Source organism: Coregonus lavaretus (assembly GCF_964263955.1).
Source record: "Coregonus lavaretus genome assembly, chromosome: 3".
NCBI lineage: Eukaryota > Metazoa > Chordata > Actinopteri > Salmoniformes > Salmonidae > Coregonus > Coregonus lavaretus.
Genome location: NC_139990.1, coordinates 33,256,625 through 33,274,283, shown reverse-complemented (window position 1 = coordinate 33,274,283; position 17,659 = coordinate 33,256,625).

The following is a 17,659-nucleotide window of genomic DNA, read 5'->3' as shown; positions in this document are numbered from 1 at the left end:
TAAAAATGGAAAGCAGGAGAGAGTACTTGAGGAGACAAAGTTATAGAAGCAAAACTGAATTGACATTTAGGTCAACACAATAAACAGATACTCCAAGGATTTCTAGAATGATCAACACAGTGGATAACCAGGGGTGCATCCCAAATGACACCATATTCCCTATATAGTGCTCTACTTTTGATCAGGGCCAATAGGGTGCCATTTAGGATGCAAACCAGGGCCTGTTTCCCAAAAGCATCTTAAGGCGAAGTTCATCGTTAGAACCTTCGTAGGAGTATCGTTAAATCTCCGAGCGGTTTCCCAAAACCATCGTTAGTAAAGTTGCAATTGAAAACGCTTGGAATCTAACGCCTGCCTCAGACCACTCGTAGAACAGTTAAGTATGTCATTAGATACTTTTTTGCCCTCCCGCATCACTTTATACACAGAAGATATCCGCTAAACATAGAATCACATGTTTATTCACCTCTGTGTGAACACTGATAGTTTCAAGTTTAAAGTTTTATCAAGTTTCGTATGTACAGGATACGCATGGTATATATACATCGTCCAACAAAATGCTTACTTTCAGAACAAAGTTTAAAAGAAATACAAAATGTGCACAATGATGTGCTTAATCTTGATTTATTGTATTATCATAGGGTAAGCATTAGAATAAGCCGCCTCAATATTTGCAGCCATAGAAGATAATATCTTTCTTGGAGCTGATCCGTCGTCAGTACTGTGGAATAATTCTAATGTTAAAGTAAGATTTGAATGGAGCAAGCTGATCTGAGAGCGGCGTTGCCTTTCTTTCTATCCTATTTAAGTGTTATACAATGGAATTGTCAAATACTTGTTTCTGATTGACTTGAAGAGCATTCTAGAGCGTGCAATATTTCCCTATAACGCACAATATATTTGCACAGTAGAATTCAATGGCTATAGTTAATTCTTACATGTTCTATGTTTGAGCTGCTTTTGAAAGCAAAAGTCGAATTGAAAACATTATTGGCTTTGTTGAATTCGATTTTCATAATGGCAAGCTAGGACTGATGGTTTGGTTAGCTAAACTAGAAGTATGTTGGTTTGGTTACCACGGCAACTACTGTAGGTAGTAAACTTGCTAGCTACTTCAGTGGATGTTGAACACATTTCTACCAGAAAATCAACACATTTCTAACGGCAAATGTGTTAGATTATAGCCATGGTATAAATAATCCAAAATAATGGAAAATAATGCAAATCCGTGGAAGGTCACACACACACACCTTCCACGTTGTTTTCCATAGAACACATAGTCCCTAGTTGATTATCCTTTACATAATGCGCGAGAAGCCCGGTGTTTGGAGGATATATTGGCACAGGTGTTGTTAGAGGCCGGCAAACCGTGCCAATATATCCTCCAAACACCGGCTTTGAGGGCATTATCACTTTTATACAACGGGATACCAACATATTCAAATAGTATTTTCATTAAAAATGAATGAATTTATTCATACTATTTCATCTTTCCGCGAGATATAGTCCCAACGTGAATCTAGGGTTGCTACCCAAGCCGGCTGGTCGTTCGTTCTATCGGTTCGGTTGCCAGAGACCCGACTCAGTCATTAAGTATTTTTGTTCTGAATCTATGGAATGAGTGGCGTTTCCTTCTTTCTGGTCCTGACAAGAAAAAAGCAACTATCCGGGGAGGTTCTCTTCTGCACTGTTCCACCAATCTCATAAATGTGGAGGGGTAGTTAAGGAGGAGTGTGGCTTTGTTAATGTCCAAAAGCGGAAGTCGCTTCACAGGCTCTCTTCCATTTCCCCTGAAAACAGGATGCACCCGGTTGTCTACGACCCCGCTGAGGGTGCACAATGGTAAACACACACACACACACATGTTTGTAAATGGCGAGTAGAGAGCAGTGAAAGATCCATACGTTATATGATGGTATGATGGTAATTATAGGAGAAAGAGGAGGGAGACAGGAAGAGCTGAAATGAGTGGAGCAAAGCCACAGGGAGGACGTGTTTTTAAAGGAAACATGGATTTATTCATGAAATCTACAGCACAGAGCAACAGGCTGAAGGACAAAACAACTGAGAGCAAGAGATAGAGGGACAATGGGAATGAGGGAGGAGAGAGGAGAAGAAGTCACGGAGTTGGAGAGAGGGAAACGGAGAGAGTTGGCAGTGCGGTAGAGAAATGGATGTAGTGAAAGTGAACAGAAGAATGTGGATTTGAGAATACAAAGGACAAGAAAAGCAAGTGAACAAGATTGAGTGAGACTGAGAAAGGAACAAGGAAGGTATAGAAGAAAGGAAGTAGGGAGGCAGAGGGCGAGGGACGGAGCAGGAGGGGTAGGTTAAGTACAAATTCTGAACCACACAAGCCAACCACACACTGAAGAACTGTAATTTGGACTTTCCCAGAATAGAAAGTAAAGGAGGGAGGGAGGATAACAGAATAACATAAACTCTTTAGCAGCACGCAACGCGCACAACAACAACACACTCCCCTGGACATACACTCCCAAACACACACGCACACACACGTACAGTAGGTGCAAAAAACTTGCTCTCCACACGCCAGCTCACAAGCACACACGTACACGCACACACACAAGGTCAGAGACGGTGATAAAATGTAATTCAGGCCTTACGCTTATCTTTAAATCTACATTACAATACACATCATCATGCATCCAGTCTGTGTTGTCAGCAAAGCATTGGGGGGTTATATTTTGTTTACTTAACAAACACACAGCGCCTATTTATTTGTGCATGGCAGCATCCTCCTTGCTCAGCAGTTATTTTTCGAGGGTTAAACTTTCAGCTTTGGAGAAAACAGGAAAATGTACAGATGTAGATTCTTAATTTGAGCCAGTTTGCTACAGTAGGAAAAGAATCCTGCAGCAACAGGAAATGTGAATTATTTAGTGGATTATAATGAATGGCAATTTTTGTAGGGGTTGATACATTTTTCCTAAGGGAAAAGCAAGTCTGAAATGTCAAAGTGGGAATTGTAAACTTCAGAAGCCATTTTAAATCTCAAATACACTACAAGTTCTACATTTCCTGCATTGGTGATCAAATACATTTCCTACATCTGTACTTGTTTTTTGTCATTTTCTCCTTGTTGTCGGCAATTTAAATCTAACCGTGGGATTGGACTAAGAATCAAAACAGGGACAGTCCTAGTTCCAGAGGCTCTCTGCATACAGCCGTCGTTGTCACCTGTCTGCGTCCGAAATGGCACCCTATTCCCTATTTAATGCACTACTTCTGGTCATAAGTAGTGCACTAAATAGGGAATATGGTGCCATTTGGGACGCAGCCATTGTCAGCAGCCCGCATGGCATTCACATTGCAGTAGGTCATGCGAAACATCTAGGTCACTAGTTCTGATATGAAGTGGGTCAAGCCTTGGGCTTCTCCAAGTGTGTGTTATTAAGCGCTCTCATCGCTCTGCTTAACAAACAATATTTCATTTTATAGGATTACCACCATACAAACCTAGTTTACATACTGGCTTACATAAGTATTATGATAGATAAAAGACTGTCAGATTATTTACCGAGGACGAGGAAGCTCAGTGAGGAATACTGTATATTGTGGCTGTGACTACCGTATGTTCAGAGACTCATCCGGTTGCCCAATCCCGGCACTTTATCTTTTACCAATGGGACGGATATAAATATCTATTTCAATATTTTGACTGTGTTGTGCTATTTAAGAAAACAGCCTAAGGCCTTTTTAATGAATTAATGATTTACAATAGTGAGCAACAATGTCTAATTACCATAATGTACCGGAGGCCCATCATTAGATATTCGCCAACAGCTTATATTTCCCCCCCCCCAGCCTAGACTGTCTTTATTGAAGAGTTTAATATCAAGACTGTTATTACATTTTCATGTTGATAAAAAAACACACAAAAAAACATGTATGCAATCACTAACTGTAAGTCGCTCTGGATAAGAGTGTCTGCTAAATGACTAAAATGTAAAATGTAATGATTCAGCTGTGATTCAGTAGAAACCATTATCCTCACCTTGATCCCTCCCTGTGTCATCACGTCTGGGATTCCCTGAACTGGTGGTTACAGTGTCTCTCTGTGGGGTCTTTCTCTCTCTCTTTATCTGTCTGCATGGCTCATAACCTCAGACAGTATCTGGACCATGTCCAAGACATCTGTGTTCTGTATACCTCATTAAGTTACGCAAATAACCCAAGGTAGAACACAGGGGCGGGCCTGCCCAACTGACTGCCTGATTAACTGCAACAAGCCCAGTGTGCGCTCTCTCCCACTCCATCTTCGATTTAATTTGATTAAAGATTAAATGTTTTACCAACCATCAACAAGTCGAAGGGCACACTTCGTATGAATAACAAGCCTCCTTGTCGTAACGAGTCAGGCAGAGCAGAGTTGATGGCATTGTTTTCTGACATGAGTGGGACATCAGCAGAAACTGTCTGGGGAAGGAACAATATGCGGTATTGCTGATACTCTGTTTTCTGATGATTGCTCTTTTCCATTGTACTGAAATGCTGGGCATGGAGGATGAATGGATCATATTTACTATCTGGTAGACATTTGTCTGTTTCATAGATTCGATACAGTGAGATGTCATGGGTTTTCTCATCATTGTTTTTGCAACATCCTATCATTATTGTTTGTTTTTTTATTCTTGTTTTTTCCGCATTTGATTGAACCTTCATAGGTTAGTCTCATTGAGATAATATCTCTGTTGAAACATCCCATCCCATACAGTAGACTGGACAGTAAGTCTGAGCATGTAGTGTCATTCAAGTTCTATTTTAGCAAATACAAAAGGATTATCACAATTCACAGGGTTATTTGACTCTTTAATCTGCTAAACATCTTTCTCTTTGAGCTGGATAAAAAGGGCAATAAATCATTATATTTAGACATCGACAGCCACTCAAACTTTTCATGTCTTTTTGAACTCATGTACAATGTGTATCTTGGGTTAAATATCCAGTGTAATCATGTTTTGATCCAGGGAAATCCAAACCCTTATTCACTCTGCCTGTAGGGGGAATAAAAGGGCTTGATGAAAGATTGTTTCTCAGCTGTGTTTGTTCAGAGGACCTGAGGGACAAACACACAACACACACACACACACACACACACACACAAAACACACACGCCTACATCTCACCTTTCTTTCCCTTTGTGGGAACACTTTTAGACGTGACATGAAATCAAGCTCTTTCAGGAGTGCTTGAAAACCACACACCCAGGATATCAATTGATTGAATTCTCTTTGCTCTGGATATCACCTTTTATCCCCCACACAATAATAGCCATGGGTTACCTGTAGGCGAAAACAAACCCTCAACAAAATAATAGCAACAGTGCAGATTTGAGTTTGCAAAAGCAAAAGAGTAATTCTAAGATTTGCCCTTCTGTTCCCTGTCCAAAATAATAGCAACAGTGCAGCTTGTAGTTTGCAAAAGCCTTGCTCTAGGATTTGCCCTTTTGGTCTAAAATCAGGGCACCAACTTCAGATTGATAGGTCAAAGGTCATGTTAGAGGTTAGGTTAATGAGAGTGTCTCCACTCCGGACTGGACCGAGGGTTGTCTGGCTGGCCTGTGGCCGCCAACATCTGTGTCCTGCCCTGAGGTCATGGCAACAGAGCGGGTGCAAGTCACTGTTGGCCAGATTCACTGTCCACGACAGATAAGTACAGTGTGTAAGCTCTGGCAGAGTGTTTTTCCATTGATTTCACTAGCACTAGCTCTTTCCATACCGGCTGTTGCTAAGTGCTTTTATCCAGACCTCTTTTCTAAGAAATATCCATTTGAATTGTCAACCCCATTTGACTCAATTGATGACAACAGAGAGGTGGGTGGTTTGAGGTTTGAGCTTCACTGTGACCTCTGTGTCCTTGTTGTACAGATACAGAATAAACACCACAATTATGTCTAAACTGACGCTGTTATTTAGATAAGTCGGTTTTCCTGGTGTGTCTTTTCTGTTGGTATCTCAGCGAGCTGTTTAGTTTTAGCATTTTGTCATGTGGTCAGCACTCACACGAGAGGCATGTTGGACAAAGAACGACAAGTCGCTTTGAAAATCGGAACTTCACAAACTTTTTGGGGGGAAGTGAATGGACTGGAAATGAATGAAAATGTCTATGCTGGTGTGTTTGTGTCTGTGTGAATGTATGTGTCTATCCAATTTAATAATAATAATAATATATTCAATTTATATAGCACTTTTCTAAGAATCTTAAAGCTCTTCAAAGCACACAAAAAAATAAAAGTAATTTAGAAAAACAGCATCACAACATCATGAGATGGACAGTCATTAGAAAGTTCATGAGAGGTCATCTGTGGGAGGTGGTCAAGCGGGGAGAGAAAGTCCTTAGGCAGGCAGGCAGGAAGCGCGGTCTCATCAACGTGACTCGCTGTCTCTGGCTTTTCCTCTGGCTTTTCCGTAGTAGAATTCAGTCAGATGAAGTTTCAGCTAAGCCACTGCAGTCCATGGACTCTGTAGTAGGCAGTGACGGATACTTGAGTAAAAGTAAAGATACCTTAATAGAAAATGACTCAAGCAAAAGTGAAAGTCACCCAGTAAAATACTACTTGAGTAAAAGTTTAAAAGTATTTGATTTTAAATATACTTAAGTATCAAAAGTAAATATAATTTCAAAAATATACTTAAGAATCAAAAGTAAAAGTAAAGGTATAAATCATTTCAAATTCCTTATATTAGGCAAACCAGACAGCACGATTTTCTTGTTTTTTTATTTTACAGATAGTCACGGGCACACTCCAACACTCAGACATAATTTACAAATGAAGCATTTGTGTTTAGTGAATCCGCCAGATCAAAGGCAGTAGGGATGACCAGGGATGTTCTCTTGATAAGTGCATGAATTTGACCATTTTCCTGTCCTGTTAAGCATTCAAAATGTAACGAGTACTTTTGGGTGTCAGGGAAAATGTATGGAGTTAAAAGTACATTATTTTCTTTAGGAATGTAGTGGAGTAAAAGTAAAAGTTGTCAAAAATATAAATAGTAAAGTAAAGTACAGATGCCCCAAAAAACGACATAAGTAATACTTTAAAGTATTTTTACTTAAGTACTTTACACCACAGATAATAGGTAGCTAGCGAGTTACTCCTTCACTACTACCAAAATAAAGCACCCACTTGGATGATGCTACAGCAGTCACGTGGCTCCAGAAAGCACACCACGTTACAATAATAATTAAAGAGCAACCTTGTAACTTTGTCCTCCCTACGATCCTTATCACTGCACACCTCTGCCGTCTTGCTTTCGGCTTCTCTCCATCTTCAACCTCCGGACACTGGTTGCCATACGAATCAAAACTGCTAGCCAGCTAACGTTAGCTAGCTAGCCATACAAACAAATTACTTCAGTCTTAACGCTGTGGTGGATTCTGATGATATTAATTAGCTATATTAATTGTTCATTCTTAAGACAAAAAGATTGTAGGTAAAAAATGCTATAAAAATGAATTAATTACACAAATATTTTCAAATTGTACAGGAGCTCTCTGCTTAGGCTGCCACTAGGGCACCATGGCAACTGTCATTTCTGTGTGTGTATGTGTACTGGCCGGAGAGGTCTGGACAGACAGACAGACAGACAGACAGACAGACAGACAGACTGGCAGACATGCCAAGACCAGACCGAGGGAAAGGGAGTGGGAGTTGTAGAAAGAGAGGGAGGGAGAGAGAGACAGGGCCCCTAACCTGACCACACTGACACACTCGGGTCTCTCTCTCCTTGCCAGCTGTGCACTGTGGTTAGGTCTCAGAGGACACACTCGCACACACATATACTTATCTATGCATGTTGCAGAGGAGGACATACTTGGCCTGTGTGTGTGTGTGTGTGTGTCCATGTCTATAAAAGCATAAAACAGGTTGCAAATGAGAACAAATAGGCAAGCAGCTGTGTTTGTTTTCATTCCAGCGTGTGTGTTTTTGTATGTACCTGAACCTGTGCATGTGACCGTGTGTATTTGTGTATGTCCGTGAACCTATGTGTGTGTATTTACACGTCTGCTGCTCGTGTGAGCGCTCATGTCCATTTGTTTACCTTGCTACGCTGCCTGAGTGGGGCAGGATATCAGTGTGTAGAACGTCCCCACACTGTACTCCATCATCCCTAGTGCTCCTTCTCCACATGTGACATGTCTGTGAGCCATTAGTGCACTTCGCTCTAACTGGAGTCATTAGGAATAAGCACTCAAAGGTGTGACAGTGGGACCTCCAGCCTCCAACCCTCAAGGATCTCACCCCCCCCAGCCCACCACCCCACCCCAGCCCGGCCCAGCCCCTGCACTATAAGGCAGTAGCGGCTTCCACCGCCGGAGCCTGACTGGGCCTAAAGCGTACGTCTCCTCAAATAGAAACCTTGCTGCTAACAGGCGATGTGGGCACCCTGTGTTTTCAGAGCGGAGCCTTGCTACTGCTGACTGGCTTTCCAGGGGTTATTTTTACAGTGCGTGGAGTTCCGTTCAATTGGCAAGGGAGCGAGGTGCAGGAAATTAAAATGGTCAAGGAGTCAAGGAAAAGGAAAGTTCCCCCCCGACACGGCACTATGTAATGTACATTAGGGTGTGGGATGGTGTGTGTGTGTGTGTGTGTGTGTACGACTGTGTGTGTTTGTGTGTAAGAATGTGTGTACTAGTGTGGGTGGGCATTTACATGTGCACTACATTGCCTCTGTTTATGCAAAGAGAACTGTCTATTTGTTTGTGTGTGTGTGTGTGTCTCTACATTTCTAGGAAACAGGCTTTCCTTGGCACACAAAGTGGCCTGCAATCTATGTAACCTCCACAACCTCCACCCACCACCACCACCCTAAAAGAGAGGAGCAACACTGGGATTCAATACTCCACAATCTGGGGGAGTCAGCATGCCAACATCCGTGAGATGAGGTTTGGGCACAGAACCTCTTTCTCTGTCTCGCTCTCTCTCATAATAATAATAATAATATATGCCATTTAGCAGATACTTTTTTCCCGGGAATTGAACCCACTATCTTGGCATTGCAAGCGGCATGCTCTCTCTCTCACACACACCACAGGCACACGCACACGCACGCACACACACACACACACACACACACACACACACACACACACACACACACACACACACACACACACACACACACACACACACACACACACACACACACACACACACACACACACACACACACACACACACACACACACACACACACACACACATACACATTCACACACAGACCAAGAAAGACACTCTCATACCAACACATGTGGCCATGGACATGGGGACTTCCCACACAAACTCATGACATCTTAATTCAGCGTGCCCCAACGAGTAAAGGCAGTACACTGGGAAAGGGAAAAACAGACATAACGGAAAACTCCAGGACTTTGGCTGAGGTCTGCTCTGGAGACAGAAACCTCATTGAGAGTCCTCCAAAAAACCTGATATGTGCCTTAGTCGCTGTCCTTACATTGCCCTCTAGGAAGAAGTGACTCTCTCCAATGAGACAAGCAGGGACAAGAACATTTACATATACAGTACTACACTCAAACACACATTAACATTAATGAAGCAAATCAATATACACACATGTCTAATCAGCTGTACATACAACAAAATCTATCCTGGTACTTTACGAAATAACACACAAGCTCACACATAAGCACACACACACACGTACACACACACCAACACACACTGAGGTACTTTTTGCTACCATAAATTACAGTCAACTCATCTGGGAACATTAAGAAGCTGTTAATGAATAGGGTGCTGGAAACAGCCGCCACAAGTGGAGCGAAGGAGGAGGAAGAGAGGGAGGAGGAGTTGGGGGGTGAGTAGCATCTGGGCTGCAGATACTGTATGTGTAGAGAGGTTGTTGTAACAGTGTACTTCTGAGGGAGGAAAAGATTCAAGAACTGTGTCATAACTAGTGCTCTATGAACCGTTTGAGCACAGACTGTCTTTGTTGTGTGATGTAAGCTCACATGGAGTCTACATTCTGTTGTATACTCTTTGAAAGAACAATCTTGAATATGTGAGCTTTTAAGGGTGGATCTCGTCCATGTAACATTACTTTTACATGTTGGAAGACCAGGGCCCCTATCCAAAAAGCATCTTAGAATAGATCTAGGATCAGATCCTCCCTGACCATATGATTATATTTATTATTATCTATAAGGCAAAACTGATCCTAGATCAGTACTCCTACTCTGAGATGCTTTATAATTACAGGCCCAGGAGGAGTAGATCAATGCAGACCCCATGCCCCTGTAGCCTACTGAATGAGACTACAGAGAAAATATGTGTACAATGCCAGGCAGTAGAGGTAATGACCTTTACCTAATCTAAGGAGGAGGTGAGGGAGGAGGTGTGGCTGCAGAAGGGCCCGTTATCTTAAGTGACCTTTTAATACCCTCTAGCAGTCACAATGGCCCCTCTTTATGCCCTCAAAGTGGACACATGGGCATCACAGAGCAGAAGTGTGCCTGGGTGGGGGGACAAAGGGGACCACCTGTATGCTAATGAAAAGAGAGGCCCTCCGAGAGAGGGGGGAAGCAGCAGTACAGTGACGAAGAAGAAGTGTGCCACTCTTTTGGAGTACGGAGGGGTCATAAACTGGGTGATGGAGCAATAAATATATTTTCCCCTCTTTGAATGTAAAAAGCGTCAGAAACAAGAAATGCAAAGTGTGGCACTTATTTACGAGGGCTGGAGGGGGTGCTGTAAAAATGTTCCCTCCTTAGGAGTGTAAGAGAACGAGACAATGGAGCCAGTGTGGGCTTGGTGGAGAGATGGTGGAGGAAGAAAGGAAAGAGGCAGTAAAATCCATATCCAATCTTTCCGTTAAGTAATGAGAAGAGCGGGGGGACTGGCGTGCCACTTCGAATAAGGTGGAGGGGGGCTGAGTGGTGTGGGGTGGGGGTGAAGAGACAGATAGGGGCCCGGAGCTGTAAAATTCATTTTCTCTTCCCTTCTTTTAAGTAATGAGGAAGAAGGAGAATTGTGGAGTGTGCTGCTTTGGATACGAGCCCTTGTCAATAATGGGGAGAGGGAGAGAAAGGGAGAGGGGAAATAACATACATTTCCTCGCTCCTTCCTTGTCCTTCTTCTTGGGGTGTGCCGTGGCAGAGGGGGGCTGTTGATGTGAAGAGAAAGAGAGAAAAGGTCAGGGGTTGTAAAATTCATTTTCTCATTCTCTTAAGTAATGAGGGAGATGGAGAGTGGCAGCATGTGCCATGGTGAATGGAGGGTGGGCTAATGGATGTTAAGCTGATTTTTAGTACGGCACACTTACAGGGTGCACTACCGAGGCCATAGTGCAACTGCTTTAAGGGCGGCCTGGACCACACACACATGCTGTATACTCACACACAAACACGTGTCCGTAAACAGACTAAACACATGCACGTCATCCTTCTTTACACTTGTATTTATCGGTTGTACACTCCAAACTTTCGATGCTGTGATTACATGAAGAATCTATTTTGATTCATATTTCAATATGAACTTGAAGGCCTTACTCAGTAGACTTACATAATATCATTCCTCATCTATGCATGTTTACTGAATTCACTGTCAGCACAAGAAGTTGAAAGTTTTAGCTTTTTGTAGTTGGGGCATTATTTCGCATCACATCTGTCAAAGGACGTGAACAAGAATGTCATGGAATGGGAATGGGAATATTTTCTCTTGTTACCGCCGGAGTCAGTCAGTGTCCATGACAGATCGCACTGTTCTCTGGAAGTGCCAGTCTCAAGTCTCTTCTCCCCCATAGGATTGTGGGAGGACGTAAAAGTCAAGGGGATCTGGGTGCACTGGACATATCGCTGCTCTATTGGGAGGAGAGCTGCTGTGGCTTGTGTTCCTACATTTTTCTGAGGTAATGAGCGAATGCAGGGTTGGAATGCATCCCAAATGACACCGTATTCCCTATATAGTGCACTACTTTTGACCAGAGCCCTATGTGCACTGGTCAACAGTAGTGCACTATATAGGGTTCCATTTGGGACATGCATGCAGGGCTGTTTCATCAGCATCCTTGGGGGTGACAGCGTGAGAAGCACAGCCTGTCTTCTGCAGGTCTGACGCTGGCTGGCTTCTCTCAGAGCCCATGCAGGTGCACGTGTCAAACTCATGAGTTGTGGCTTTCGAAAGTTCAGAAAGTACTGCAATTACAGTATATCTCACTTTCTCCACTATCTCCTTCTGCAGAAAGGACATTGTTGACTATGTACTTTTGTGTATGTGTAATGCGGCGAGGGCTTTTACGTTGTGTTATCATTTGGTTTTCCTTACACTGTGGTTAGGCTGTATAATGATGTAATTGTGTTGTTGGCGACAGTGTAGTGTTGTAATTTGGTGGGCAGGTTGTTTGAGTTGGGCTCCTGCACTCAGAGCTTGTTGTTTTGTTGTGTCAGGGAAACACAGGGGATTGTAAACAAGGTATATTGTTCCTGCTTATCTCTTGGACATGTAGTAACATGTAGTAAGAGTCCCTTTTCATGAAAACCTGAAATCCCTCTCCTCCTCCTCCTCCTCCTCCTTCTCCTTTTCCCTCTCTGTCTTCCCTCTCTCTATCTTATCGCTGTAGTATAGCCTCTAATAGCAGGGAACATATTGAAGTAGCTAGTGAGGACTACCGCCAGTGTGCTCCGGCAGTTTATTCTCTCTTTCTTCCACCTTCTTTTCTTGCTATGTTTACTTGTGTTTGTGTGTCTCCATCTTTTCACCAGTCCTTTCCATTCCGTAATCTGTTTACGGTCTATTTATGTCACCATCGCTCTCTCACTCCCTCCCTTTTGGTCTCTTGGTATCTCTCCCTCGCTCCGTCTCTCTTCTTCACTCCTTTTGCATCTTTTCTTTCCTCTTCTCAACCTGCTCCATCTCTTGAGCCTCACTCTTCCTCACTCACTTTTTTCTCTCAATCCCTGTATTGCTCAGAGAAAGCTTTGGTTACCTAACACTGTGTTTGCATTTCGCCTCAATCCTCCTCCCCCTCTCCTCCTCTTCTCCTCCGTTCTCCTTTGTTCCTCTGCCCAGTTTGTTTCTTTCTGTGCTCTTAAGCCCGAGAGCACACAGAGTGCTGAGCTCACCGTGAGACCTCTGACAGAGATATGTAGTCTTAATAGGTTTACCTGAGCACAACACTCCTCTGGCAGCCCACTGATCATTTACTTCCGCTCACTATAATGAGCCACCACGCTCATCCCATCCACTCATAATTAACCAGGTCATTAACAACTTAACTGTTGCTATAGCTTATAGGTGTTCACTCACTGATTATTCACTAAGGCTATATTGCATGACTAGCTACCACTAATAATTTACCACTGTTTGCTTTCTGCTGCCTCAGGGGAGTTGAGAGCAATTTAGCTTTGATGCTAGAATAAGGGAAAAAATAGCAGGAACAAACTTGTTCCCATAGATAGGCTATACAGTATATTGGCTATGCTTGTTCCTCTCTAACCCCATTCTGTTCGTGAAGGCACAGCAATTGCAAGGAAGTGGATGGGTGTTGTATCTTTACAGATCTATATTAAAAACCAAAATAAGCTGACTTGTAGATGCTAAATTCCAAACACTTCACTTTCAAACACTCCAGAAAAGGAACTCAATATACAGATACATCCAGGACAAGCAATGGGAAGCATTGTTCTACTGTTACTCTAATTACCCATTAGAGTAACAGCAGGGCAGTCATAGAAATATAATCTAGTCGTTGTGTTTCTATGCAAGCAGCAGCATCCCAGGGAGGCCCATAATGGGACATCCACTGGACACACTGGGCTGTGTGCCGTTCACACATTCACTCATTTCAATTATGTTAATGCCGTTGTACAATGACAGCGCCATAACAGCTCAGGCTAAAACCATTAGTATTCACAGTACTGGGAGGGGGGCAGCAAGCAACATCCCCAGAACGAGACGCAAAACCCCAAGGCATTGTATACCTCACCCTCATTCATTGCATTCTGACCGATGCACCATGCTGGCAGTAGAACTCCAGAGCTAGACTTCTTATAGAAAACAACCCCAGTCATGCAGTCCTTCCTTTGTTTTAGGCAATTTGCATTTAGCTACCTGTTAGCCCACTGGGATTCACAGTACAGGGAGGCAGACAGGCATACAACACCCCCAGAATGATGAACAAAGGAGGTGGAACTCTGCATTTAGCTACCTGTGAGTCCACTGCAGGTGACTGACAGATTAAGTTCAGCCTGTGGATCTGGTAAATATAGAGCTAATGACCCTGTGAGCTGCTGTTAATCCGGACCCATCAGGCACCAGACTGGGGATGTCATCATCATCAAGGTGACCCAGGAGTCATCCGCACTGCCACCGATTACAGGAGTCATCCACACCACCACTGATTCCAGGAGTCATCCACACCACCACTGATTCCAGGAGTCATCCACACCACCACTGATTCCAGGAGTCATCCACACCACCACTGATTCCAGGAGTCATCCACACCACCACTGATTCCAGGAGTCATCCACACCACCACTGATTCCAGGAGTCATCCACACCACCACTGATTCCAGGAGTCATCCACACCACCACTGATTCCAGGAGTCATCCACACCACCACTGATTCCAGGAGTCATACACACCACCACTGATTCCAGGAGTCATCCACACCACCACTGATTCCAGGAGTCATACACACCACCACTGATTCCAGGAGTCATCCACACCACCACTGGTTCCAAGGAGCAGAAAATGGTCTGTCTGGGTCACTGTCAGATAAGTCATAGAAAGGCCAAGATAACTTATTGATGCATCCTAAATGGCACCCGTTCAAAAGTAGTACACTATATAGGGAATAAGGTGCCATTTGGGACACAGCATATGTATCTATAAGTGTAAATATTTTTTGTGTCCATGACAGGTATAGCACCAAAGTCGAATCTAGGCTCTGTCGTAGCCGGCCGCGACCTGGAGACCCATGGGGCGGCGCACAATTGGCCCAGCGTCGTCCAGGGTAGGGGAGGGAATGGCCTGCAGGGATGTAGCTCAGTTGGTAGAGCATGGTGTTGCAACGCCAGGGTTGTGGGTTCGATTCCCACGGGGGGCCAGTAGGAAAAATAAAAAAATAATTTATGCACTCACTAAGAGACTGGATAACAGCGTCTGCTAAATGACTAAAATGTCAATGTAAAAATGTATAATTTTTGTGGTCCTCTGTAGCTCAGTTGGTAGAGCATGGCGCTTGTAACACCAGGGTAGTGGGTTCGATCCCCGGGACCACCCATAGGTAAAAATTTATGCACACATGACTGTAAGTCGCTTTGGATAAAAGCGTCTGCTAAATGGCATATTATTATTATTATTAAAAACTAATAAAGATAGGTCTATATCTGAAATGACATAGCAGCATACATGGTGTACGGTAAATGGAATTGTTATTATTTTGGGTAACACTTTATATTCAATTGCTCTTATGTGTGAAGTAACATTGTACTTAGTCCAGTATAAACATTGTGTTAACATGTTGTTACATAGTAATTTAGAATAAATGTAATTGTGTATAAAATAGGTTGAGACATTTTTGTTATTACCCAAGTTGACATACACTGCTCAAAAAAATAAAGGGAACACTTAAACAAAACATCCTAGATCTGAATGAATGAAATAATCTTATTAAATACTTTTTTCTTTACATAGTTGAATATGCTGACAACAAAATCATACAAAAATTATCAATGGAAATCAAATGTATCAACCCATGGAGGTCTGGATTTGGAGTCACCCTCAAAATTAAAAGTGGAAAACCACACTACAGGCTGATCCAACTTTGATGTAATGTCCTTAAAACAAGTCAAAATGAGGCTCAGTAGTGTGTGTGGCCTCCACGTGCCTGTATGACCTCCCTACAATGCCTGGGCATGCTCCTGATGAGGTGGTGGATGGTCTCCTGAGGGATCTCCTCCCAGACCTGGACTAAAGCATCCGCCGACTCCTGGACAGTCTGTGGTGCAACGTGGTGTTGGTGGATGGAGCGAGACATGATGTCCCAGATGTGCTCAATTGGATTCAGGTCTGGGGAACGGGCGGGCCAGTCCATAGCATCAATGCCTTCCTCTTGCAGGAACTGCTGACACACTCCAGCCACATGAGGTCTAGCATTGTCTTGCATTAGGAGGAACCCAGGGCCAACCGCACCAGCATATGGTCTCACAAGGGGTCTGAGGATCTCATCTCGGTACCTAATGGCAGTCAGGCTACCTCTGGCGAGCACATGGAGGGCTGTGTGGCCCCCCAAAGAAATGCCACCCCACACCATGACTGACCCACCGCCAAACCGGTCATGCTGGAGGATGTTGCAGGCAGCAGAACGTTCTCCACGGCGTCTCCAGACTCTGTCACGTCTGTCACATGTGCTCAGTGTGAACTTGCTTTCATCTGTGAAGAGCACAGGGCGCCAGTGGCGAATCTGCCAATCTTGGTGTTCTCTGGCAAATGCCAAACGTCCTGCATGGTGTTGGGCTGTAAGCACAACCCCCACCTGTGGACGTCGGGCCCTCATACCACCCTCATGGAGTCTGTTTCTGACCGTTTGAGCAGACACATGCACATTTGTGGCCTGCTGGAGGTCATTTTACAGGGCTCTGGCAGTGCTCCTCCTGCTCCTCCTTGCACAAAGGCGGAGGTAGCGGTCCTGCTGCTGGGTTGTTGCCCTCCTACGGCCTCCTCCACATCTCCTGATGTACTGGCCTGTCTCCTGGTAGCGCCTCCATGCTCTGGACACTACGCTGACAGACACAGCAAACCTTCTTGCCACAGCTCGCATTAATGTGCTATCCTGGATGAGCTGCACTACCTGAGCCACTTGTGTGGGTTGTAGACTCCGTCTCATGCTACCACTAGAGTGAAAGCACCACCAGCATTCAAAAGTGACCAAAACATCAGCCAGGAAGCATAGGAACTGAGAAGTGGTCTGTGGTCACCACCTGCAGAACCACTTCTTTATTGGGGGTGTCTTGCTAATTGCCTATAATTTCCAGTTCTCTATTCCATTTGCACAACAGCATGTGAAATTTATTGTCAATCAGTGTTGCTTCCTAAGTGGACAGTTTGATTTCACAGAAGTGTGATTGACATGGAGTTACATTGTGTTGTTTAAGTGTTCCCTTAATTATTTTGAGCAGTGTATATTCACATTGTACTTCATATGTGTTTCTGAAGTTGTGGTGTGTGGATTTCTTTTGTGGAAAAGATTGTGTAGGTTTGACAAAGAAAGTTTTAGAAAGACTTTGTCAACCTTTATCCCATTAATCTCTCAGTTCAATTCACACCTCAGTGTTAGAAGGAAGATAAGTTATGAAGATATCCTCTCATGTGTATGGTATGGATGATGTTTTGACATGAGTGCTTACAGTACGTTAAAAGCTTTGCCAGTGCAATTTCCCTTACTTGCGATGCAAAACTCAATTACGTTGACAGTAGGCTCTCTCCCACTTATCTTCCTCAGAGTGAAACAAAGAACAAATGCAAAAAGTGATTCTGAAAAATGCATCTAATGAGATGAAAGTGTTATTCATAAATACTCAAATCAAATTATATCTGTATTAGGCCTAGAATAGAACCAATCTAGAATTTAACAGATATACCAGTATATTGTGCAGTGCAGTTGTGCAGTGGTGC